The sequence below is a fragment of the Thermobia domestica genome, chromosome 9 (assembly GCF_964235325.1).
Source record: "Thermobia domestica chromosome 9, izTheDome1.hap1.1, whole genome shotgun sequence".
NCBI lineage: Eukaryota > Metazoa > Arthropoda > Insecta > Zygentoma > Lepismatidae > Thermobia > Thermobia domestica.
In genome coordinates this window covers 147107743-147135428 of record NC_137462.1, presented here as the reverse complement: position 1 = coordinate 147135428, position 27686 = coordinate 147107743, and the positions used below count along the sequence as shown (strand labels likewise).

Genomic DNA, 27686 nt, shown 5'->3' with positions numbered 1-27686 from the left:
GATTTTTTCGAAATCCGGAATTTTTCTCAATTCCGGAATTTTCTAAATTCCGGATTGTTTCCGAGTTCCGAAATTATTCTGGAATTCCGGAGTTTAACTGAATTTCATAATTTTCCGAAATCCGGAAAGTGAAAGTTCCGCTTCCGAAAAATGAATTTATTTTGGTTAATATGAATCGTGGCGTAAATAAGTCTTTGACCAGGTAATGGCGACGTCTTTGAAAGAAATGGGGTGTATGAGAATTCAATCTGTCATATTTGTAGTTTCGTATGGAGAAAAAACAGGTGTGTCTTGAAGCAGTAGCGTAGCCAGGATGTGTGTTTGGGGGGGGGACAAGTGCTGTTATAGGCACATATAGAAAAATTACAAACAAAAAATATATAAACATAAAAATATATAAAAATTACAAACATCAAAGTACCAAAGTACAATTTCGGACCTCTTTGGGGGGCCGGCCCCTCCGGGCCCCCTTCCCTACGCCACTGTCTTGAAGGTACGGAACCCTTTCCCCGAAATCTCTACTTTTAAGTAAGTTTTGCCAAATTTCAACGGCAAGTTTAAAACTTTTATTATTATTATTATTATTATTATTATTATTATTATTATTATTATTATTATTATTATTATTATTATTATTATTATATCAACACCGTGTATAATCTTTGAAAGATATACGATTTGTATCTGAATAGTAAAAGCTAATTGACTGTCGATCTCGGTCGTCGAGAAGTCTTCAGGAGGGAAGGACATCGGTCACGTTCTGGGTTTGAGTTCCGAAAGGGCAAGTTTTCGGGCTCGAGCCAAAAATTGTTAAGAGTTATAGGCTTCAGCCAAACATGTTCAAAACAGCTGGGACCGGGTTTAGGGCTCTCAACGGCTCGAGCGGCTCGGCTTACAGCTCATTTACTATCGAACCGAACCAAGAAGTGAGCCGAGCCAACAGCTCACCCAACCGAGCCGATTTGAGCCATCGGCTTAGTTGAGCTGAATCGAAACGTGCCGATGGACTAATTTCAACTTAGCTGGCTTGAACCGGTTCACATGAGCCGAGTAGGGGACCCATCCCAACCGAGAAAGCTCGAGGCATCGGCTCAATTGAGCTGAGTCGATGGCTCGTTCCAACTGAGCCGACTCGGGTCATCGGCTCATCCCAACCGAGCCGACTCGAGCTGTTCGCTCAGTTGATACGAGCAGAGCCGGTTGATATCGCTACCCGAGTTGGTCTTCTGCTTGGGCTCAAAAATTCGACAGTTCAGGTCTCAGCCTTGATTTTAAGAACAACAGTATATACTTATATTGGTGATTACGACATTTGAGGCTGTCTCGTAATAATAAAAAAAAAAAACTTGTCTTCTCGTTATCTAGACGAGACGAGATACACAAAAATTGCCCCAAGAGATGCACTAAAATTACGAGAAGAGACGCACCCCTGTCGTGAGCAGCACTAAAAAGTATTCCATATTAGTGCTTACATTTCTCATGGCTTTCGCTTTCCAGTCTAATCAGGCCATTATTTAAAAAAAGAGTTAAAACGAGCTGAACGAGCGAGCGAGCCATTATCAAACTCGACTGAACTCGAAACTCGCTCTGGAAAACAGCTCGACCTTGATCGCTACGCGGTAAACGATTCGTCTTTAGTCTGGTTACGTTAGGTTTCTTTGTCTCAGCTTGCAAACTTGTATGTTATATTTCTTCGATTCAAAATGTCTTTCGTATTTCTTTTATGATGTCCGAAAAGTTTACATTAATAACTTGTGTTTTTCTTGAACCGTTGGTTCACAAGTTTGTATTTTCTCCACACGAAACTACAAATATGACAGATTGAATTCTCATACTCTCTATTTCTTTCAAAGCAGTCGCCATTACCTGGTCAAAGACTTATTTCCACCATGATTCATATTAACCAAAATAAATTCATTTTTTGGAAGCGGAACTTTCACTTTCCGGATTTCGGAAAAGTATGGAGTTCAGTTAAACTCCATAATTCAGAAGAATTCCCGAACTCGGGAAGAATCCGGAATTTAGATAAATCCGGAATTGAGAAAAATTCCGGATTTCGAAAAAATCCGGATTGTTCCGAATTCCGGAATGTAAACGAAATCAGAAATTTCTAAATTCCGGATTTTTCCGAATTCCGGAATTACTCCAAGATCGGAATTTTCCGAATTCCGGAATTATTCCAAAATCGGAATTTTCCGAATTCCGGAATTTGTCCGGTTTTACTTTCGGGAGTCCGGAAAGTAATAATTCCGGAATTGGCTATCTCTAGTTTATACACAACCTTTCAGAACACTAAGCTAGTAGCTGTCTACAAACAAACAAGTAATGCAAAGCATTTTGTATCCTGCAATACGTCATGTATTAAAATCCGACAGCAGTTTCAGTATCTATCCTGAAATTGCATGTATCTAGTTACTGGAAGCTGAGGTATGAAGAATTGTATTGTGTCTTAACTTTTTGTGTCTTATACAACCCTGCAAACCACTGAATATCAAAACGGCTTTCGTTAAATCCAAGTTGTAGTACTCACAGTTACATCCATTTGTGTCTGTATGATCGTGTTACTAATGCTTACTATATAACAGCGTTTAAGTCTTTCTCTACTCTCCCGTAAAGAGTGATACGATCTACTACAGAATAAAGAACCAATTATCAATTTAACCAAGTTGTTGTATTACTACTCCGCCTCTGTCAACTCTGGTCGATCTCGTTGACTCGACATATTTGCTTTTTTATACCCCTTTCTTCGTTTACTGAACTAAACAGTAACTATTCTGAAATATACTACTGCGCATGCCTCGTAGATAATTATTTCTGATGCCAATAGTTTCTGTTTTGTCCAAGGAATGTTCTTTTTCTTATTCCCAGCATGACCTTTTATTACATTATATGAAGAGCATGTAGGTCTAAATATTTCATGTATTACATAGAATGTAGGTTTAACTCTTCCAGGAAAGAAGAAACATGGGATCATAGTATACAACCCTCAGAAGTGATAGCTGGCAATACAGTGGTCGTAATCTCTAACGACACAGAGAGTGAGCAGTGCCCCGCCGGCTGGTCTAGTGGCTAGCACATGCGCCTTTGGTGCATGGTGTCCCGGGTTCGATTCCCGGTGGGAGAGCATCTATGATTTTTAACTGTCCTCGATGTTTCTGTGTTCGTGTCCCTGTCGTTATAAGTTATTAGAAAAGGCAAGTTAAACGAGAGAAGCAAATAAAATTAGCAATAAGTAAGTTACTAAAACACATTCGGTGAGTCAGTTAAAAAAAAAAGTGGACACTGAACTGACTGTTCGGGCCGTCCATGCGAGTTCGAATCTATCTCGGCTTTATTTTTTTTATCCATTTGAGAGAAAGTATTGTTTCTTTTCGCTAAGGTTGTCTCTTTTCGTATTTTTCGCCGTCGTTCGCAATTAAAGTAACTGGCTATTCTTATTCTTTCTATGAATGATGGACCTTCTCTTTGGCTTCACGTCAAACATGCACACGTAATGAAAAGACGCTGTCGATGATGATGATAATAATAATAATAATAATAATAATAATAATAATAATAATAATAATAATAATAATAATAATAATAATATGAAATATTACTAGCTAACTCGTGTGTGTATTTCGACAATATAATTTTATATTATTATGTGGAAATAAGTAAGGCTGGCTGGCGCCCGTCCCCCTAATTTTTTCAATGCGCCTTATGGGTCCACGTTGTCCAACGTTGGTCCCATCTCACTATCACCTCCTGTTCTCTCGATATAAGTTATCGACATTTTGCCTAAAGAGGGCTCTGCTTGGCTCCATGACTACCCACGGCAATGACTCTTCGTTCATTTTTCATTGAAATCGCTTATTTTTCTGAGTACTATGAGTGCATACTGACCAACGTTGCTCCCATCACTCAACAGTTTCCCGTTCTTTCGATATAAATTGCTAATATTTTGTTTGTAAGGGAGATATGGCGTTACAATCATTACGTTTGAAGAAGAATTGAGGAAGATATTGCCTTGCCACAAACAACACCTATTATTATTATTATTATTATTATTATTATTATTATTATTATTATTATTATTATTATTATTATTATTATTATTATTATTATTATTGTTTTACTTACCACTAATGTTGCCTACCTTTATTTGGAATGCAATGTGTTACTAAAAAGCAAATCAAATAACACTCCTCGCCATTCACGCTCTCTCTGTGTTAGAGGAAAGCACATTTATTATATGATTCTTTCAAATAACACGTTTCACAAGTTACTTCACTTTCAATGTGTAATTTCATATCATCACTAGCAATCATCTTATCATCACTACGAAAATAACCCCCTCTTGCAAAAAAAAAAAAAACTGACCGTAGCGAAAAGGGCGTGAACATTCTTTATGCGATTAATCGGGTCCAATATTTCAATAAGTCTCTGCACACAAATATTTCAGTAAAAGAGGAAAAGTTATTCAAACATTCTGAATACCCATTTATGGGCGAAATTTGGTTCCCTTGGAAGTTTTTACGAGTTTAAAGGGCCGCCATTTTGAACATTTTCGTCTGATTATTCTGGTTAACGAACTGAAGATATTTCAACAATTAATGTTTGTGCCAAGTTTCATCTCAATCCGCTGAAAATTAGGGTGGTTACGGCATTCACAAATAGCGTTATATATATATACAGATAGATAGATAAACAGACACACAGAGGGAGAGAGAAAAAGTGTTTTGCTCCCTTCTCGCACCTGTGGTGCGTCAGAGCTAAATCGGGCCCCTTTGCAAAACGTAATGACCAGCCTAACCTAAACACAAACCTCTTACTTGCTAACGTAGAAACGTGGTCGGGAGGCGTAAGGCATGTAGAAATTGTATTTTTAATAACCATGAGTATGATCTACTTCCATGTTTTTCTTTTTACTTTTATCAAGACAAAAAGACAAAAACAAAACAAAAAGTATTATCAGTACTAAACCTTACTAATAATAATTGCTACGAAAGACTAAATACGATCTCTTTTACCACCTCTCATGAGCTGCATAGTATATTATAAACAAAAATTTTTAAAAATGTCCTCACCGAAGATTCGAACTGGCGACCTTTGCATTTGTAAGCCAGCATCTTAACCACTACACCAAGATCATGGCATGGTGAATGTTTAGTTTTCGGCGTATTTGTTGTATTTGTGTTTTATGTTCCCACTTCAACAATTTTTACTCTTTTTTCTAAGTTCAACAGCTGTGTCTGGTTTTCTCTTTCGGTGTCGTCCTTTATTTACACTATGCACTATTCGTATTCACAGCTTGTGTCCCTCTGCAATGTCTTATTCAGATTAAACTTTTCTTTTTGCTCCTCAGTAAACATTTGATTGATTTAATTCTCATACTCTCCACGGATGGAGAGCAGGAATGCCAGACTCGAAAAACAGGTGTACATTTACTTTCCTGACAGATAATACAAAACCATTCGGAATAGTAAATGCAGTCGTATACCTTATATATACTCAGTCTAAATCAATCTCAAATACAATTAATATCTTTATATCTTTATTTTATTCGTCTCTCTTTTTATATAAAACTATTTTCATAATCATCCACTATGTCTCTTTTATAATTGTTAATAATCTTAATTCACAATATCTTTAATCTTGACTACATATTCTAATACCCTAACAGCACAATTACATAGCAGGCATATGTCTATCATGTTCCCTCTGTTACATAGGAATGTGTCCAGCATGCGCCTTATGTACCTCTGAGAGAGAAATCACGTGTATGGAAAGCGATGTCACAGTCTATGTAGGCCCTTAGGCACATGCCTGACATGTACCTGGGGAATGTGCCTAATATGTCCAAGTTATGTTCACCATGCCGTAAGCGTCAATGAAGCACAAAATTACTCCCCCAAAATATGTTAAATCGCCTATATGCGTAACGTGCTTGCATTAAGGTGACTCTAAAAACACTAAACAAGTTAAAAAACGTATCCCCGGGTGGGTGTGAAACACCAACCTTTGGATTTCTAGCCGCGTACTCTTTCGACTTGGCCACGAAGACGGTGAAGAAAACGTTGCTTGTAGAGGGATAAATTTTCAGTTCTTTTGAATTTCACTAATCAGAGTGCACTTTTAACCGCGTATATTCGACGATAACAGTTTGGGATCAGATAAAATTTGTTCGCCATGTAGTTTATCGCAAAATCACAAAAATGAAAAATGAAATGAAATCTTTTAGTTTTACGTCCCACGGTTAAGCCGGTTAGGCCAAAGGACACGGTGATGATGAGTAATGAATAAAATGGTGTAATGAACAAAGTGGGAGGAAACGGGAGAATTCCGAGAAAACCCACGCAAACGGTGTTTGTCAACAACAAAATTCACTTGGAGGGGGCTGGGATCAAACCCGGGACTCCAAGCACCAGAGGTGAACGCTCTACTATCGCGGCCCCAACAAAATGGTAAGTGTCAATTTACTTGATTTCTTGCTTCTTTCATATTCACTTTCAAATGATCGTCGACAGTTGCCATCTAATAAAGTTGATGCATCTGTTGCTTCTAGTACACAATCGCTTAGAAAAAGAAGCAACAAATGCATCAAATGTGGGAGATGAATTTAGAATACCTAAATGGCGCATGACTAGCCCATCTTGTCATATTGTGCTATTAGGGTATCTTAAACGGTATGTACCTAAAGGACGTACCTAGAACATAACAGATATATGTCCGAAGTGACTATGTAAAAACAAATGACTGTTAGAGTGTGAAACTGAGCCAGGTATATAAATGCTGTATTTGTGGTACATAGTTGCAAATATCAATTAAGTGTAACAAGTACCTAAAACTGTAGGTAGCTGAAGTATATACTTAGCACATGAATATCATATGTTCTAAGTGTCGGGTACCTAAAGAGTAGCTGGGACACCTAAATTGCACATGCCTAGCTCATCTTGTGCTGTTAGGGTACCTTGTCACTCGTATGTTTATTCTCTTTTGAAAATATCTCGCCTAGCATCATCCAATTGCGGTATGTGATTATTTCGATAACACCGACTAACATATTACTCCAACACTACTCAAATTGAAAAAGTTGTAAGATAGAATAACGAACACTGTGTAATCTTGCATTCAGGATTTTGATTAGGGTAGAAATAGGTAAAAGAGTGAATGTTAATCTTAGTTATGCATAAAAAGACATATCCCAAACAGATCTAAACGTAGTTTTGAAATGAAATGAAATATTTCAGTTTAACGTCTCACGATTACGCTCTCTAGGCTAAGGGGGACGATGATCAAGGAAGTGGATGATGATTATGAAAAATTGTTGGAATGAGAATGTGGGAGGAAACAGGAGTACTCCGAGAAAACTCACAGACACGATGTTGTCCACCACAAATTTACTTGGCTGGGGATCGCACCAGGGATCCCACACATCAGAAGTAAACGCTCTACCACTGAGCCACCATGCCCCTAAAGGAGTTTTGTTTAATATAAAATATGAACATAACTTTTAGATCAATTAAACCTTAAACATAGGTACAGTCAGCGACTTTAGAAAATGGAGGTTGGATACATAAGAAATGATAGCTTTTTCCAGTAGCAGAATAGTTTCACTGTATGTCTGATAGTTGGACAACCAACATGACAGCAAATACGTGCCCGAAAACATAACATGCCAGGATATTCCTCCATTTGGAGGAAAAAGTATTACTATCTGAGAGCATCACTTAGAGAAACGACCACGAGATAAATCTACAGAAATTCCATTTACTTTAAGATCAAAGAGATAGGAATTAATGCAAAGGAAACGAAAACAGTAATACGCATCATGCAGAGACCGAAAAAGTATGGAAAGCTAAACAAAATGAGAAAAGAAGGAAAGAGGGAAAGGAAAGAGCAAAAGACATGGGAATAAATTAAATTTTAACACTTAAGGATAAACAGTGTCCGTCTTTCCCCCTGACCCCATCGTGGGTTTTCTCCCTTCATAGGATAAATCTCTTTCAGTATCAAACGCGAACATCATTTATAGCATTGAAAAAAAATTAACTCAGTCTAGGCCGAGACTCGAACCCCACACCCTTAGAATGACAGTCTCACGCGGTATCCACTTACCTACACAGGCTCTATCTATAAACCAGCTCTTACCCGCGCTGTTATCAAACGTGTTAAATCAGCCATTGTCGGTGAATCACCCCAGTTCCATTTGAAGTTTAAATTTTATTTACCTCACTTAGCCATCTATGGGTAGCAGTCCCCTTGCTTTCATAAAAAACATTTGTTCTGTAGATTAAAATCAAGAATGAATTAATCTGTACTCTTGGGAGCTTACTGGTGCACCAACATATCTATCTATCTATCTATCTATATCTATATGTCTATCTATCTATCTATCTATCTATCTATCTATCTATATATATATATATATATATATATATATATATGTGTGTGTGTGTGTGTGTGTGTGTGTCGAATTGATTTTGGATTAAAAGAGCGACTTCGTAAATTTACGGAACGCGTGTTAACACGACAGTAAGGACATCTCGTAACGTTGTTAGGTAACACACGCAGTGTAAATAAAGTTTCAAAACCAGAAGTCGGAAGATATGCCGTGGGTAAGTCGGTAAGACGTCTGCTTGCTGAGTGCAGAAATTCGGGTTCAAATCTTGGCTGTTACGTTTTTTTTTTTTTTTTTTTTTTTTGTTCCGTTGAAAATACATTTCAATATTTTTGCGTTTGAAATTGCTTTCTTTCATTTTTTGTAGATTATCTTAAATTAGTGAAGGCCAAGTAAGGTCAGATTACATATATGTCTGCTTTATCTGTGTGTACAGTCCAGAGATGGAGTGAGTCAATTGGGTCAAGATTTGTGAGTAGGTCAGTGGATCGTGGGTCAACAGGACGTGACTCACTGTGACACACCACCCCCCGTGACCTCTCTGACTCACACTGACCCTACGTTTTAAATTTTAAGGTCTCCCTCTTTATTCGGCCTCCCTCCTTATTATTAAATTCAATGTATAGATAATTATTGAGTTGAGTTGATTTTGAGTTTAGCGCCCTTTTCAGCAGCGAGGCTAGATGAGACAGGACCTACTGATTAACATAGAAACCGAAAAACGTGAGCTCCCGTTGGGAATCAAACCAGGGTCTTCCACGCCACAGGCATATAATAGTGTCTTATATAGCAGTTAATATTTTTGCTATAAAGTATCAAATAACTAAACATTTGATGTAAATAAATGAGAAACCTAAAATATTGCAGATTACTGCAATTGCGATTTAATTCAATTTAAGCATTATACATCCATATGATTGTTAAAGTTGCTTTATAAAGATGCAGATTATGAATTACAGTAATTTTTTCAATGAAATGAAATTAAATTAAGTTTGACGTCCCATGCTTATGTCGGCTAGGTAAAGGAGACGGTGATGATGAGAAGTGAACGAAAATTGTGCAACGATGTAGGTAGGAGGAAACAGGAGAATCCTGAAGAAACGAACGCACACGGTGTTTCTTCACCACAAATCTGACTTTGTGCAAGCTGGGATCGAACCAAGGACACCATGCACCAGAGGGGAACGTTCTACCACTAAGCCACTTTGGCCGTATGAAAAATACAACCATATTTATTCTCTCTCTCTCCCTCTCCATTTTTATATAGTTATCAGAAGCATGAATAATTTTCATTTTGGGGGGTGCGGTGGCTCAGTGGTAGAGCGTTCACCTCCGGTGCTTCGGGTCCCTAATTCGATCCCAGCTCGCGCCGTTTGAACTTTGTGGTGGACAAACGCCGTGCTGGTGGGTTTTCTCGGGGTTCTCCCGTTTCCTCCTACTTTCTTCATTCCACCATTTCACTCCTTTCTCATTATCACCGTCTCCTTTAGCCTAACCGGCATAACCATGGGACGTTAAACATAAAGATTTCATTTTATTTCAATTTTTGCTTTGAACGTATGGTTTCAAGTTGGTATTAAACTCAGAACTCTGATCTTAATGAGTTGAGTTGATTTGGAGTTTAACGTCTCTTTCAACAGCAAGACCATATATGACGTGGACATATTGATTAACGTAAAACCCGAACCATGTAAACTCCCGCCGTGTGGTGGTGATTGTGATTTTGAGTTTAACTGCCCGGTCAGCAGCGTGGCTATAGGAGACGTGGACCTACTGATTAACATGGAATACGAAACACATGAGCTCCCACCGGGAATCGAACCCGGGTCTCCCAGGATAAAGTCGTGCGTACGCTAACTCCCACCGGGAATTGAAATCTGTTCTCATTGTAAGAATGTTAACGTTCCTTATTTTACCGGTTTTTGTATAACTTCATGGACCAAATTTCACAGAAGTAAATCCCCACGGTAAGCAGGTTTGCATATCCAGACTCCTAAGTATGAAAACATTTACGCTCACTTCAACCTCAAACAATTCATGAATTGAAGAATAAAGGATAATATTCCAGATAAAGTATATGGTTTGAAAAATACCATATAGGAGAGGGACATATCAGTCCTTTCTGCTCATGGAGTTATTAAAACAGGATCATCGGGCAGTGGTCTTTACCATTGAAAGATATTGCTTCTAAAATATTTCCAAGTAACTTCCAATTTTCTTGTTCTTGTTGTGGGGCTCAATGGTAAACCGCTTACGCTGGTGCGTGTGGTCTTTATTGTTTCGATCCCCGGGCAAGGAAGTTTGCGTTGGACAAGATCGTATCCGTAGGTTTTCTCAGGGTACTCCCGCTTTTTGCCACTTTTCATTCAACCAATTCTTCTATCATCATTGACTTGCTTTAATCATTGTAGATGCCTTGGTCCCTTGAGCATTGCGGTGATGTCAGAAATCAGATTCGGTCCCAAGCATTTAGGTTGTGATGTAAACCTTTGCTGTGGTTCAGTCTCAGTATTTTATTACGCGAGGTAAAACCATCCATACAGCTATAAATGTTGTTCTATCTTACGCAACCAGGTATTGATATTGAGCCAATGTGGAACCTCATTTTTGGCGCTTTGAGGCCAAGAACTGACTTCGGACATTACGCTGTTTTCAAACGACTAGGATCTTTCCAATGTTACCATCCGCGTCCAACAACCCCATGTTTAAAAGATGAATAGAAAGAGCCCGTGTCTAAAACTTCCGGACCCAGTTTCTTGACGTTCAAGTTTAGGGATCGACTTCTGACATCACAATTGTGCTCAACGGATCAAAACCTTTTAAATGCCGCCAACGCCGTCCAACAACTTCATCTTTAATAGGTGAATAGAAGGGACCCGAATCCATAACATCAGGACCCCATTCCTTGAGTTGCGTGGCCTGGGCCAGACTTCTGACATTACTACTGCACTCAGGGGACCCGGGCCTTTCCAACGCTACCACTCGCGTCCAGCAACTCCATGTCTAACATGGTCGTCCTGACGTAGGAGAATCGACTCCATGCTTTTTTCATAATTATTCTCCAAATGGATTTGTATACAAGGTAGTTTGGCAAGTTTAGCAGCAGGTCTAAAATAAGCCTCTTGAGAGTGGCTCTTATTTGTTAAAGAATACATAACGATCGCTTTTGGCTGTTGCAATGGTCTGTCTAAGCGGCTTGATAAAAAAGAAAAAACAGCGTAGCATAACAACAAAAAGGTGTTTCTCTTATATGTTAAAAATAAAAGCACAGAAAGAAAAAGTCAAAGTTTGGTAAGGTGAGTGTCGGGGGACGCCGAATTCTACTTCGCCCCGGGCAACGAAATTTCTAGCTACGGCTCTGAACTCCAACACTTATCGGTCATTCAGAGTCTCATCCCTTACCTACAACAGCGTAGTTTGATTAACCTGTTATACCAAAACGTTTGGAAAGAACCTTTGAGTGTGACTTATTGATAGCTATGCAATATGTTGACAGAGTGCTAGTCTTCAGTTTAGCAACGAAGGTGCCCTTAGGCGAAATTTCACGTTGCTCTCTACTTTTGTCTGTGCCTTGTAAACCGTAACATTATGTTTAAAGGCAAGCAGAAACAACGTCAGTTGTTTAGTACTTCTTTGCAGAGCCACTGATAAGACGTTTGTGTCTTTTACACAAATAATTTTTGCCTGATTGCTGTTTGAAGCCTTTTTGTATTATACACTATAAAACAACATATCCAGATTCAGAGAAATACACAGAAAGTTTAAAGAAGGGGGGTTAAAAATATCGTTATTATTCAGATGCTTTATTATTATTATTATTATTATTATTATTATTATTATTATTATTATTATTATTATTATTATTATTATTATTATTTTCTTGAGTACAGAGATACAAAGAACAAGAACTCCGTCACCATTAACATGGAAGCGAAAATGACTTCGAATTGGAAATAATAGATCAATGCATTTAATTTCGAGGAGAGGCTATAGGGCAGACACGGATCCAGGGAGCGATCGGGGCAATGGCCCCCCTCCCACGGAAGAGGAAGCTTTCTTATTTTATATATAAATAAAACCCATCCCAAAATTTGGAGTTCTTAAAACTAGCTAAGTAGCAGTATTACAATCCACGCCCCCCCCCAGAAGTCCGTTCTGGATCCGCCCCTGCTACAGGGGTACTTTAGAGTTCACTGCTTTTCCTTGCAATCCACGCTCATTGCTGGATAAGTATTATATTTTATTATATTATTTGTCAAATTGAGCGAAATAGTTTTACCACAGCGGCAAATTCAACAATTAGGTTTAGGAAAAACAACTCATTGGTTCAAACACACACAGAAAGAGAGAGTCCATTTGTTCGGGATGTTTTTTGAGGTTCGCGGCGTCTCCCAAGAAGAAATCTTGCTAAAACATATGTTGTTTTTAACAAGGAACGTAAATGGGTATCAGGTATATCAGTACTTCAAATGGAAAGCAAAAAGAAAAGAGAGATAAAGATGAGTAATTTCCTATACTGTATTTTTGGCATTGAAGAATACCGTTACTGTTTTATTGATCTACTGTACGCACTTCTGCGTTTTACTAACCAACCCACAATCATGCTATATATACCATATATCGGCTAGGTCCAATCTGCTGCCAATGCGCCTTTTCTTCAAGGAACATTTTTTTTATTATTACACGCTCAGAAACAAGGATAATCACCCGAAACGTGAGAAGATCTGGAGAATGACCCAGTAACAATGAACTGACAAAGGGAAGGAAATACAAAAGTGGAAAACTATTGTAATTCAAAGTCGAGGCATTTTTTCTTGCAATAACTGACCCTTCAAGTCGGGGGAAGTTTCTTGAAATAATAGTAATATATTTTTAACTTGCTCCTTATTTTAGCTTATGTAGTAATTTAAGACACAAAGATGTATCGCAATTTGCAATACATTTTTCAATTTGCAGTGCAAACATGTAAATGCAATGTTGCATTTCCATGTTTGCGCTGCATTGCATTCCCATTTGCACTGCAAACTGCGATGCGATACTCCATTTAAAAAATGCAAGGAGATTCCCGACCAGTTGTTCTTTCAGAAAAAATGTTCAGGGTGGGGGAAGGGGCACTGCTGGTACTATTCTATTTATTATTGTATTATAGACGTAATATTTTGGTCTCCTCCGGGGGCACTCTCAGAGCTCCGGGAGGGGGGCAGTGCCCCAAAAACATATCTGGAAGAAATACTGTTCCTGACACCAAGATAAGACAAAAGGTAATAACAAACCTGGGCGCACAAATGCTTAATTTCGGAGTTATAGGCTGCCAAAAACATGAAGAAATGAACTTTAAAGGTCCATAGCTCCAAAACTAGGCGACCTACCGTAGTACGGTCAAGACCTTATTTAGGAACTAGTACGTGCGCTGTCCAAATATCCATATTTTAGAATTCTAACATACTTCTGCAACAATTTTTATACAGGTATTTGGTGAGTACTTCAAATTATATGCACATAGCCAAAGTTCCTCTCTAAAAATTGTCGCATGTGTACTCTAGATTCTGAAACATTGTATTTTTGGATAGCGCACATATTAGTTTCTAAGTGAAGTCTTAACCCGACTACGATAGGTAGGGATGCGCACGAGACAAGATTTGAGGCTTTCTCGTCTCGAAAATGTGCTGTAAAAGTGATGTCTCGACTCGAAAAATGTATTCTTTTTTATTGCAAGAGCTGTGTCTCGACTCGAAATTTGTCAGGAAAATTCTGTCTCGACTCGTCTCGTGTGCATCACTAACGATAGGTCCCATAGTTTTACAGCTATGAACCCTTAAAGCCCCGGATCCAGGATATGATCAAGGGAGCGACTAAATCACTGTTTGCCGCTTTATCCAGTGTAAAGCAGGATTGAAGCCTATTTTATCCAGTGTATACCTGAGTGTCAAGAGGAATGTAGCTCCCCTTGGATCCGCACCTGTATAATATATATATATAACTGTTTCTGAGTGATTAGTTTCTTCAAAACTATTGTTAAAAATATGTGAAGAGTTTTGAGACATTCGAGTCGAATCAAGATTTTTACGAGCAGTCTCGATTCGACTCGAATTTTACAAATTGTGTCTCGACTCGTGCACATCCGGTTCGGTTCTCGGTTCGGTTCGATATTAAATAAGCTGTGAGCCAAGCCGCACAAGTCATTGACAACCGTAGACCCAGGCAGAACAGTTTTAAACATGTTTTCCTGGCACGCTATAACTTTTAACAAATTTTGGCCCAAGCACGAATACTTGATCCTCCGGAACTCAAACCCAGAACCTCGTGAACGATGTCCTTGTGTCCTAGATTTCACGACTACCGAAATCGGCAGTTAACAAGTTTTTAGTATTCAGATGGAAACCGCCTATCTTTCAAGCTTAATTACAGAATTTAATAATAATAATAATAATAATAATAATAATAATAATAATAATAATAATAATAATAATAATAATAATAATAATAATAATAATAATAATAATAATAATAAGCTGTAGTGGAATTAGCAACATTGATAATAATTATATTGTTTATGCAGAATAAGTGAAAAAGGAACTTGAAACTACACACAAGATTTGGCTCGATTTGGCTCGACTCGACTCGAAACTCGATCCAAATTCGAGTCCAGTTTCGAGTGGAGTCAGAAGAAATTTTTCGAGTCGAGTTCCCGAGTCGAGCTAAAAGATGTCTGTTTCGAGTCGAATCAAGTTTAAAAAAAAACACTCGAACTCGCTCGTGCCCATCCCTAACCACTGCCCCTGAGTGCAGTAGTAATGTCAGAAATCAGGCTCAGACCACGAAGCTCAAGGAATGGGGTCCTGACGTTATGGGCTCAGGTCCCTTCTATTCACCTGTTAAAGATGAAGTTATTGGACGGCGTTGGCGACATTTCAAAGGTTTTGATCCGTTGAGCACAATGGTGATATCAGAAATCGATCCCTACTCTTGAACCTCAAGAAACTGGGTCCGGAAGTTTTAGACACGAGTCCTTTCTATTTCCCTTTTAAACATGGGGTTGTTGGACGCGGATGGTAACATTGAAAAGATCCTAGTAGTTTGAGGACAGCGTAATGTCCGAAATCGGTTTCTGGCCTCAAAGCGCCAAAAATGTGGTTCCGAATTGGCTCAAAATCAATACCTGCTTGCACAAGATAGAACAACATTTATAGCTGTATGGATGGCTTTATGTCGCGTAATAAAATACTGAGACTGAACCACAGCAAAGGTTTACATCACAACCCAAATGCTTAGGATCGAATCTGATTTCTTACATCACCGCAATCCTCAAGGGACCAAGACCTCTCCAATGATTAAAGCAAGTCAATGATGATAGAAGAATTGGTTGAATGAAATGTGGGAGGAAGCGAGAGTACCTGGGAAGACCCACGAATACGACCTTGTCCACCACAAACTTACTAGGCCGGGAATCGAAACAATAAGGACCCCATGCACCAGAGATAGAGCTCTACCACTGCGCTATCGCGCCCAACGATTAAAGCGTCAATGCTAATAGAGAAGTTGGTGGAATGGAAAGTGTGAAGAAGCGGGAGTACCCTGAGAAAAACCACAAAGACGATCTTGTCAACAACAAACTTACTTGACTGGAGATAGAAACAATAAGGACACCACGCACCAGAGGAAGCGCTCTACCACTGAGCCACCGCTCCCAATGATTAAAACAAGTTAATGATAATACAGGAATTGGTGGAATGAAGAGTAGGAAGAATCGGGAGTACCCTGAGAAAACCCACGGATACGATCTCATCCACCTCAATGTTAATTGGTCCACCAGAGGAAGCGCTATACCACTGTGCCACCGCGCGCAATGATTAAAGCCAGTCAATAATAATATAGGAATTTGTGGAATGAAAAGTGGGAAGAAGTGGGAGTACCCTGAGAAAAACCACGGATATGATATTGTCCACTACAAATTTCCTTGGGTGGTGATCAAAACAATAGGACCCCACGCAAAAGAGGAAGCGCTCTACCACTGAGCTGCCGTGTCGAATGATTAAAGCAAGTCAATGATAATAGAAGAATTGATGGAGTGAAAAGTGGCAAGAAGCGGGAGTACCCTGAGAGAAGCTACGGATACGATCTTGTCCACCGCAAACTTATTTGGCCGGGGATCGAAACAATAAGGACCCCACGCGCCAAAGTAAGCGGTCTACCATTAGCCACCGCGCTCAACAAGAACAAGAAAATTGGAAGTTACTAGGAAACATTTTAAGAAGCAATATCTTTCAATGGTAAAGACCACTGCCCGATGATCGTCTTTTAATAACTCCATGAGGAGAAAGCATTGATAAGTCTCTCTCCTATATTGTCTTTTTCAAACCACATACTTTATCCGGATACTATCCTTTATTCGTCATCCGGATGTAATCAGTTATCCGAATGTTCTATTATCCAGATATTATCCGTTATCTTAATTTTATAAATTATCCGGATAAATCCATTATCCGGATATTATCCGACATCCGGATAACATCCGTTATCCGGATCTTATCCGTCATCCGTCATCCATCATGCGGATAGTATCCGTTACCTCTATATTATCCGTCATTCGCTATCCGGATATTATCAGTCATCCATTATCCTGATATTATCCGTATAACGGATAATATCAGGATAATGGATGACTGATAATATCCGTTATCCGTCATCCGTTTTGTTGTCCGTCAACCGGATATTGCAAATCCGGATAAGTTTCTATCCGATATCAGTATAAAAATTATCCAGATGTTACAATCCTTAATCACCATCGCAGGAGCTAAATATCTTCAAAGTCTGCTACACAAGAGCGGGGGCGGATCCAGTGGGCGATCATGGCGATAGCCTCCCAGAAAGGGAATATTTGTGTTTTTATATAGAAATAAAACCCATTCCAGAGTTTGGAGCTCTTAAAAGTAGCTCTAAATAGGAGTATTACCAACCACCGAGCCCCCAGAAGTCCATCGTAGATCCACCTCTGGACAAGAGAATGGGAAACACTTATTATTCACATTCAGTTTGCGCATCTCAACAAATAAACAATATTTTCTTTCACTTCTGCATTCTACTACTGCATTCTAGTGAACTGTAATGCCTTTTATGTTTAAAAATAATTATTCATTTTTCAATAATTGTCAATGTTTATAAGTTCAGTAATTCACCATGAATAGAGTCAACTAGAAGTGTTTTTGTAACGAAGAAATAACAACATGAACTGTGAAATATCTTCTTACAAACTGTCGAGAGTTGAGAGTCGACAAACTTTGCTCTTTCGTTTACCGATTACCTCGAAACCGCGGTAGCCAGAATTAGCCCAGGATAGGGGACTTATATTAAGAAAATGAAAATCTTAGGAAAATGCAGAAGTCTTTTACTCTGAGAGAAAAAAGGAATGAAATCTTTAATTTCTAGTTCTGTTAGTCTTGTAGCTCTTAGTCCGTACCAAAGTACTGATAGAAATATGGCCAATGAATTATGACTATTTTGTAGAATATTCCACTTTAATATTACAGGAAATTCATCTTCCGGCTTGCTTGGTTGTGAAAAGTTATAGAGTGTATTGGTATTGGTATACTATGTAAAGTATGTGTACTGTCGCTGATTTGTGATAACGATCAGAAACAGAAGTAAAAGGTAAATTGCAGTAATAGTTTTCTGTTAATTTTTATATTCAAGGGGAGACGGAAAACCTACTTTTATCTTAACATTTGTTTTTCTTAAAATTTCTATTCGGATTCACACTCTTCCCCTTCAACATTGAATAGGGAAATGGGGAACTTATTTAGAATTTGATTGTTGATTACAGTATATTTCAAGCATCACTTCTCGGACCTGGGCCTGTGATATGTCGATAAATCGCTATCGTCGATATATATATATATATATGTATATATATTATCATATATCAACATTCGATATCGCGAATATATGGACATGAATATATCATTCGAAATTTTCGATATCGATATTCGGGGGGCGGCGAGGTATAAGGGGCCCCTAAGACTGGCGATGGATGAAGACATTAAACTTACTTATTACAATATTGTTTTCTAATCATAATATCTTTATTACCACAAATTGCAATGTAAATACATCCACTTGCAAATTTGCAATATTATATGGTATAATTTCTTAGGCGCCAGAACTTTCCTGTTCCCTGAAAAAAGAAACAAAAAATCACGTGCAAATGCAAGTGTTTCGAACTTTGAACTAGAATTTACCAAAAAAAACTTTTTTTTATTTCTCTCTCTTGGAGATTGATTGATTGATTTTGAGTTTTACGTCCCGTTCAGCAGCGAGGCTATATGAGACGGGGACCTACTGATTAAGGTGGAATCCGAACCACATGAACTCCCTCCGGGAATCGAACCCGGGTCTCGTTACAAATCGGAGGATAATAATGGGAAAACATACTTTATATTTTGTTTTCAGCTATGGATTTTAGATTTGCAATTGATATATTGTTCCGTCTTAGCCGAATTTGAAACAAAAGAAGTTTCCAATGAGTTATTCAAAGAAATGTTTTCCGCCTCCAAATGAAAATAGGAAGACACTTAGAGAAACTTATTATCGGGTTTTAAAACACAAACATATGATTGATAGAGTATCGACCTAAACCACTCGACCATTTTGCATGCTTTTGGAGGCTTTCTTTTAACCTTTGTGAAAGCAGTTTACTGTTCCATACTCGCTTTTGTTTATTGCGATACGACTATGAGTTCTCAGTGAATATTTAGACGTCACAGCTCTTGCAATGTATAAAAGTGTTTGTAGAATAAATCACATTCAATTTTACGTCCTAATAACATATGTAAATCAGGTTGAATTCATGAAATGATTGAGGTTGGAGTGAACGTAAATGTTTTCACACTTACAAGGAAGGGTCACGCAGTGGCTCCGCTGAGATCGGAACGAGACCATTGTGTTTGCATTTTATATGTTATAACTAGATGGATCCCAAAGTTATACGTGCCACCGGGCGGAATATCGTGAGTTACAACATATTTTGTAATGTAAGAACTACAAAAAATTACCATGCAGAATAGTTTGAACCGTCATTTGTTCGGAAATGGTTGAGTAAGTGAAAAACTCTGCCAACACTTATCCCACCATTTTCAACGAGAAACTTTTTGTGGTAAGAAAAAAATGCCCCAGGGTCCCCCGCGGGGTCCCAGATGGGGTCCAACTCAAAATTTTCAAATGGCAAGGGGGGTTAAGTGGCATATCATTTGAAATCTGTTGTAAAATGAAAGAAAATGCAGCAAGTCTCGACTCTCTACAACAACCGTGTGCAAAAGGGCGACGGTCAAAGTGTAAACAAAATCTTAATTGGAAAGTCCATGACTACCCCTATAAATCGGAAACGGTAAAACAAATGTGGAAACAGGAAAGAAAGCGTGGCATTATTTTCAAAGCACAACGTGAAAATGTCTTGTTCCAGGGTCCCCACATGGTCCCAGGTGGAGTCCAACTAAAAAGTTTCAAATGGCAAGAGAGGTAGGACATCGTTTGAAAGCTCTTGTTAAGTGAAAGAAGATGGAGCACGTCTCGACTTTCTCCGACAATCCTGTCCAAAATTGCGGCGGGTAAAAATATAAGCAAAAGCTTAATTGAAAATCTATGGCCACCTTGAATCCAAGAGACAGCTTAAAACCTATATCGAAAGGATAGGCATACCAAACTGCTGAAGCTAGGAAAACCAAATTTGGCATGAATGTTGATCAGTGGATGACGAAAAGATGCGAAATGTTCAAAAAACGAAACGTCTTGAGTTCAAAATGCCATAGTATGTATCGAACGCATGTCCAGCTCAAACCACTGGTGTTGGAGGTAATCCAATATGGCTGTCAGCGTGAAAAATGAGTTTGTATATAAATATGTTATTTCTTGGAATACCGTAATTAAACCAACAAAGTTTGGCGCAACTCGAAATCTGAAATGACTTACACATGGTTTGGTACTACTCGCCAATCTTGCAAATGATTTTTTTTTTTTTTTTTTTTTTTTTGTATATTTGGTATTGCTTGGAGTATTGTGATCAAACCAACGAATGACATACAAATGTAACCGCCACGAATGCGCAGTTACGAATTACAATAGAGCCACCCACCTACTGGTGCAGCAAGTCCTTTATGCATGAACTACGTATGACAAAATTAGAGGAAGTCAGAGTTGTGTGTTCATCGCATATTCGTTATATTAAAGTAAATGATGGCGAGGGAACCAAACAAAACATATATGTGTTGTTACCGAATGAAATTATAGTTGAGGTGAATCGAAATTCAATTGTTCTTTAATCTTCCTATTGTTTCTAAATATATAATAGAGAAAAATAGAGATTTAAATTTGTACTGTTATGAACGACATAAGTTTTAACCGGCCATCTTGGATTCGAGGTGGCCATAGTTTATCAAATAAGCTTTTGATTACTTTTTGACCCGCCGCAATTTTGGACAGAGTTGTCGTAGAGAGTAGAGACTTGCTCCATCTACTTTCATTTAAGAAGATCTTGCAAACGATGAGCTACTTAACCCCTCTTGCCATTTGAAACTTTTTAGTTGGACCCCACCTGGGACCATGTGGGGACCCTGGGACAAGACGTTTTACCTTAAATTGTTGTACTTTGAAAATAATGCCAGACTTCCTTTCCTATTTTCACATTTTTCACCGTTTCCGATTTATAGGGGTGACCATTGACTTTTCAATTAAGTTTCTGTTTACATTTTGACCCTCCGCCATTTTGCACAGGGTTGTCGTAGAGAGTCGAGACTTGCTGCATCTTCTTTCATTTTGCAACAGCTTTCAAACGATGTGCTACTTAATCCCTCTTGTCATTTGAAAATTTTGAGTTGGACCCCATGTGGGACCCTGCGAGGATCCTGGGCAAACTTTTTTATCCGAAAAAGTGTGTTCTTGAAAATGACGGGATACATATTATCCGAGTTTTCCATTTACCCAACCGTTTCCGAACAAATGATTCGGTCAAAATATTCTGCCAGCTTTGTAGTTCTTACATTACAAAATATATTGTAACTCACGATATTCCGCTCGGTGGCACGTATAACTTTGGGATCTATCTAGTTATAATATATCAAATGAAAACACATTTGTCTCGTTCGGATCTCAGCGGAGCCACTGCGTGACCCTTCCTTGTTAGGAGTCTGGATATGTAAACCCGCTTAACGTAGGGATTTATTTCTGTGAAATTTGGGACATGGCGAATAAATACGAGTGAGCTTGGAAATGTGAAAGTTCATCTGAATTTGTTTTACAATCACTTCAAAATACAACTTTATATATACTTTTAAAAAGCCATCCCTATTTTGAAAAAAAAAAATACTGTACTTAGGCTCGAACCACCGCCCTCCGGTTCTAGAACTTTAACAGCGCTATTAAGCACGCTTGACCACAGAGGCAACTCACGAAAATGCGTTGTGATATAGCTAATAGAATCGCTCCAAGCGCAGGTTTACACTTGGAATTTTAAATAGCCAGTTTCTGTCTTTTTCAGTAATTCCAACTGAAGATATTGACTGATTTCCCATATTGGAACTTTGCGTGAAGTGTGAATTGTATGCTCATTTCAAAAATGCACTATTTTCTGTTCTTTCAATTTTACGTATTTGCGATTGTTCCTAAGACCTGTTGTGTGCAGCGATTTTCACACAGTTAAGCGTTTTACTAACCCCCGGAGGCATAATATGTTAAACGTAGGCAGCATTCTGTTGTTATCATAGTAGTCACTTGTAAAGGCACACCTAGTATTAGTTTTTCATTTTTGTTCTTGTGTTGACCTTGAAGGACCAACAAATGCCTTTCGTGAAGCTACAAGTTTTCTTTAACTTTATACTTTATAGCAAGAATATTAACTGCTATATAAAACACAATTATATACTATGGCGTGGGAGACCCTGGTTTGATTCCAACCGGAGCTCATGTGTTTCGGATTACATGTTAATCAGTAGGTCCCGTCTCATATAGCCTCGCTGCTGAAAAGGGCGCTAAACTCTAAATCAACTCAACTTAATAATTATCTATACATTGAATTTAATAATAAGGAGGGAGGCCGAATAAAGAGGGAGACCTTAAAATTTAAAACGTAGGGTCAGCGTGAGTGAGAGAGGTCACGGGGGGTGGTGTGTCACAGTGAGTCACGTCCTGTTGACCCACGATCCACTGACCTACTCACAAATCTTGACCCAATTGACTCACTCCATCTCTGGACTGTACACACAGATAAAGCAGACATATATGTAATCTGACCTTACTTGGCCTTCACTAATTTAAGATAATCTACAAAAAATGAAAGAAAGCAATTTCAAACGCAAAAATATAGAAATGTATTTTCAACGGAACAAAAAAAAAAAACGTAACAGCCAAGATTTGAACCCGAATTTCTGCACTCAGCAAGCAGACGTCTTACCGACTTACCCACGGCATATCTTCCGACTTCTGGTTTTGAAACTTTATTTACACTGCGTGTGTTACCTAACAACGTTACGAGATGTCCTTACTGTCGTGTTAACACGCGTTCCGTAAATTTACGAAGTCGCTCTTTTAATCCAAAATCAATTCGACACACACACACAAACACACACACACACACACACACACACATATATATATATATATATATATATATATATATATATATATATATATATATATATATATATATATTATAGATATATAGATAGATAGATAGATAGACATATAGATATAGATAGATAGATAGATAGATATGTTGGTGCACCAGTGAGCACCCAAGAGTACAGATTAATTCATTCTTGATTTTAATCTACAGAACAAATGTTTTTTATGAAAGCAAGGGGACGGCTACCCATAGATGGAAAATTCGAAGTTACTTGGAAATATTTTAGAAGCAATATCTTTCAATGCTAAAGACCACTGCCCGATGATCCTGTTTTAATAACTCCATGAGCAGAAAGGACTGGTATGTCCCTCTCCTATATGGTATTTTTCAAACCACATACTTTATCTGGAATATTATCCTTTATTCTTCAATTCATGAATTGTTTGAGGTTGAAGTGAGCGTAAATGTTTTCATACTTAGGAGTCTGGATATGCAAACCTGCTTACCGTGGGGATTTACTTCTGTGAAATTTGGTCCATGAAGTTATACAAAAACCGGTAAAATAAGGAACGTTAACATTCTTACAATGAGAACAGATTTCAATTCCCGGTGGGAGTTAGCGTACGCACGACTTTATCGTGGGAGACCCGGGTTCGATTCCTGGTGGGAGCTCATGTGTTTCGTATTCCATGTTAATCAGTAGGTCCACGTCTCCTATAGCCACGCTGCTGACCGGGCAGTTAAACTCAAAATCACAATCACCACCACACGGCGGGAGTTTACATGGTTCGGGTTTTACGTTAATCAATATGTCCACGTCATATATGGTCTTGCTGTTGAAAGAGACGTTAAACTCCAAATCAACTCAACTCATTAAGATAAGAGTTCTGAGTTTAATACCAACTTGAAACCATACGTTCAAAACAAATATTGAAATAAAATGAAATCTTTATGTTTAACGTCCCATGGTTATGCCGGTTAGGCTAAAGGAGACGGTGATAATGAGAAAGGAGTGAAATGGTGGAATGAAGAAAGTGGGAGGAAACGGGAGAACCCCGAGAAAACCCACCAGCACGGCGTTTGTCCACCACAAAGTCCAAACGGCGCGAGCTGGGATCGAATTAGGGACCCGAAGCACCGGAGGTGAACGCTCTACCACTGAGCCACCGCACCCCCCAAAATGAAAATTATTCATGCTTCTGATACCTATATAAAAATGGAGAGAGAGAGAGAGAATAAATATGGTTGTATTTTTCATAGGGCCAAAGTGGCTTAGTGGTAGAGCGTTCACCTCTGGTGCATGGGGTCCTTGGTTCGATCCCAGCTTGCACAAAGTCAGATTTGTGGTGAAGAAACACCGTGTGCGTTCGTTTCTTCAGGATTCTCCTGTTTCCTCCTACCTACATCGTTGCACAATTTTCGTTCACTTCTCATCATCACCGTCTCCTTTACCTAGCCGACATAAGCATGGGACGTCAAACTTAATTTAATTTCATTTCATTGAAAAAATTACTATAATTCATAATCTGCATCTTTATAAAGCAACTTTAACAATCATATGGATGTATAATGCTTAAATTGAATTAAATCGCAATTGCAGTAATCTGCAATATTTTAGGTTTCTCATTTATTTACATCAAATGTTTAGTTATTTGATATTTTATAGCAAAAATATTAACTGCTATATAAGACACTATTATATACCTGTGGCGTGGAAGACCCTGGTTTGATTCCCAACGGGAGCTCACGTTTTTCGGTTTCTATGTTAATCAGTAGGTCCCGTCTCATATAGCCTCGCTGCTGAAAAGGGCGCTAAACTCAAAATCAACTCAACTCAATAATTATCTATACATTGAATTTAATAATAAGGAGGGAGGCCGAATAAAGAGGGAGACCTTAAAATTTAAAACGTAGGGTCAGTGTGAGTCAGAGAGGTCACGGGGGGTGGTGTGTCACAGTGAGTCACGTCCTGTTGACCCACGATCCACTGACCTACTCACAAATCTTGACCCAATTGACTCACTCCATCTCTGGACTGTACACACAGATAAAGCAGACATATATGTAATCTGACCTTACTTGGCCTTCACTAATTTAAGATAATCTACAAAAAATGAAAGAAAGCAATTTCAAACGCAAAAATATAGAAATGTATTTTCAACGGAACAAAAAAAAAAAAAACGTAACAGCCAAGATTTGAACCCGAATTTCTGCACTCAGCAAGCAGACGTCTTACCGACTTACCCACGGCATATCTTCCGACTTCTGGTTTTGAAACTTTATTTACACTGCGTGTGTTACCTAACAACGTTACGAGATGTCCTTACTGTCGTGTTAACACGCGTTCCGTAAATTTACGAAGTCGCTCTTTTAATCCAAAATCAATTCGACACACACACACATATATATATATATATATATATAGATAGATAGATAGATAGATAGATAGATAGACATATAGATATAGATAGATAGATAGATAGATATGTTGGTGCACCAGTAAGCTCCCAAGAGTACAGATTAATTCATTCTTGATTTTAATCTACAGAACAAATGTTTTTTATGAAAGCAAGGGGACTGCTACCCATAGATGGCTAAGTGAGGTAAATAAAATTTAAACTTCAAATGGAACTGGGGTGATTCACCGACAATGGCTGATTTAACACGTTCGATAACAGCGCGGGTAAGAGCTGGTTTATAGATGGAGCCTGTGTAGGTAAGTGGATACCGCGTGAGACTGTCATTCTAAGGGTGTGGGGTTCGAGTCTCGGCCTTGACTGAGTTAATTTTTTTTCAATGCTATAAATGATGTTCGCGTTTGATACTGAAAGAGATTTATCCTATGAAGGGAGAAAACCCACGATGGGGTCAGGGGGAAAGACGGACACTGTTTATCCTTAAGTGTTAAAATTTAATTTATTCCCATGTCTTTTGCTCTTTCCTTTCCCTCTTTCCTTCTTTTCTCATTTTGTTTAGCTTTCCATACTTTTTCGGTCTCTGCATGATGCGTATTATTCTTTTCGTTTCCTTTGCATTAATTCCTATCTCTTTGATCTTAAAGTGAATGGATTTTCTGCAGATTTATCTCGTGGTTGTTTCTCTAAGTGATGCTCTCAGATAGTAATACTTTTTCCTCCAAATGGAGGAATATCCTGGCATGTTATGTTTTCGGGCACGTATTTGCTGTCATGTTGGTTGTCCAACTATCAGACATCGAGTGAAACTATTCTCCTACTGGAAAAAGCTATCATTTCTTATGTATCCAACCTCCAGTTTCTACTGTCGCTGACTGTACAATCTATTACTGTTAAGCAATAAAATCTAATAGAACTTGGGTGATTTAAATTAACAATATAATTAAAATTCATTTCGGATAGGGATAGAACATAACTTACTTTTCTGGAGTTTTGATGTTATTTCTTCCATGTCGCGTTATTTCTTGAAACTGCATGTGTCCTTCATATTTGATTATGCCTGATGTACTCATGTAAATTACTTATGCATTTTGAAGCATCGTACTTAATCTAAATTATTATAAAAAAGCGTTCATTATATTATTATTATTATTTGGAAGTTTTTATGAATATTCAGACGATATTTCTTTTAGAGCTTCCAGTAATAATTCGAAATTTTAGTTGTGTTTCGGAAATCAGAGAGACTTAAATTCCATTAAACTAGAAATTAACCTTCATCATCAAACCAAATACACACTACACTTACAATTTGGTAAATCAAGTTTAAATCCAGATAAAGTCATAATTAAGATATACACCCTAATGCAAAACAGTGAAAAATAATTAACTTCATGGTAAATTTCTGTTTTCAGAAACATAATGTTATCGGTTACCTATCATAGACTACATACTTTATTATTTGTTTGAAACTTTTATCATTACATACAGACACAGAGGGAAGAGTTTCTTGACGTTTCCAATTTATTACCCCCATCAGGGCGATAGTTTTCAGATGAAAATGTAATTATTAACGAATATTTTCTTCTGGCTCCTTGTGTTGTCAACTATAAGTACATCTATTACAAAGCAGTGTACATTACAGGAACATAATACAAGGATACATAATCCCAACATCGAGACATTACTCTCAACCACAAACACATCGAAGACTTTTTCAGTCTTATTGACAATTCCTTTTCGCATCGTAAGTGCTATTATCAAATGATTGAAGACCAATGTCTTCCAAAAACATTCATCATAGTAATAAACTTAGGGGTGAATACAGTGGCTAGTCATATGTTTGGTGAGAACTTTTTCCTTCTCATAATGTATGTCTACAATTCGTAACTTTCCGTACTTTATTCACATCAAAGAATCTAATTTTGAATAACACTGAAACTCGAGTTATTCACGATTATAAAGAAACGTGTTTACCATTATCCAATCATATTTTTTACATTATTTTCTATCGGTATTTTTTTCCTGTGATATAAATCAAACTATTACTTTCTATTCTTGAATATATTAGTCAGAAAAGTATTAAAACACATTTCTAAATTCTGCTGTTGATTAGGAAACCTGCTCAAGGTCTCAAATCTTTAATACGTTGAATGAAAAATTCTCATTGATTGTTATGTTTGGTCTCATTAATTATAGTTATTTGCTTTTCAGATCCAAGTTTTTAATGAAACGTTGACTAAAAGTTTAGCGAAGTTAAACGTGCAGTCCCTATCATATGCAA

The 27686-nt window shown here is 38.0% G+C and overlaps 1 protein-coding gene across 1 annotated transcript in view; it reads right to left on the bottom strand.

Annotated features, from left to right (window-relative positions):
• The window catches only part of LOC145694162 (general odorant-binding protein 56h-like), a 40383-nt gene that overhangs the window by 12359 nt on the left and 338 nt on the right, over positions 1-27686 (bottom strand). The gene's annotated exons all lie outside the window — the stretch shown is intronic.